Source organism: Lupinus angustifolius, unplaced genomic scaffold (assembly GCF_001865875.1).
Source record: "Lupinus angustifolius cultivar Tanjil unplaced genomic scaffold, LupAngTanjil_v1.0 Scaffold_359, whole genome shotgun sequence".
Taxonomy (NCBI): domain Eukaryota; kingdom Viridiplantae; phylum Streptophyta; class Magnoliopsida; order Fabales; family Fabaceae; genus Lupinus; species Lupinus angustifolius.
In genome coordinates this window covers 412,271-413,157 of record NW_017727760.1, presented here as the reverse complement: position 1 = coordinate 413,157, position 887 = coordinate 412,271, and positions in this window count along the sequence as shown.

The following is an 887-nucleotide window of genomic DNA, read 5'->3' as shown; positions in this document are numbered from 1 at the left end:
GTTAAGTGTTTGAGACAAGTAATTTTTCATGACTTCAAATCGGTTTTTAGGTGATCAATCTAAAAAGAGCATTAAGAACGTCTAAAAAACAAATAAAATTAACCAAAGCACCAACTTGAAAGATTAAAATTCAAATTTAGAATAAAAGAAGAAGAAGAAATACATAATCAACTTTCAAATGAAATTGTTAGGAGCATAATACATAGCGGCAGGTAGTTGTTGTACCCAAGTGTTGTGGCTTAAACAAAAATTGCGAGATTATGGCTTGGGCTTAGGCTGCATACCCCTAAGATGTGACAACACTAGTGTTATAAATCTCACAAAGAATCCAGTAATGCATTCTAGAACCAAACACATAGATATAAGATATCATTTCCTTAGGGACCATGTCCAAAAGAAAGATGTATCTGTAGAATTTGTTGATACTCATGACCAACTAGCAGATATATTCACTAAACCCTTGGTAAAAGAACATTTCTATAAAATTAGACGTGAATAAGACATACTTGATGAAGCTTACTTATCTTAAATTCTTATTCTTGATTATATGTGTGCTTCATTATGCTTATAATATGCCTACTTGTATTTAAAAATTGCTTAAATCTTTTCAAATTATTGGATATGTAATCAATTACATGTGATGAGTAACCGATTACCAGACTGAAAGTGCGCATGTCAAGAGGAGCACTTTGGAAAGCTTGCTCCCTATGTATTTTGGTTTGAATGAGGACAACCTGTGTTTCATAAGAGCTTGAAGATCATCAACAAATCAACGTGCTTAAGTCTCAAGATTGGTATTAGACTAAGACTAGTAATTATTTTAGGTTAAGTCTAAGGCTTAAGGAAACTCAATTCATGTCTCATATGCATAAAACATTAAATCATTT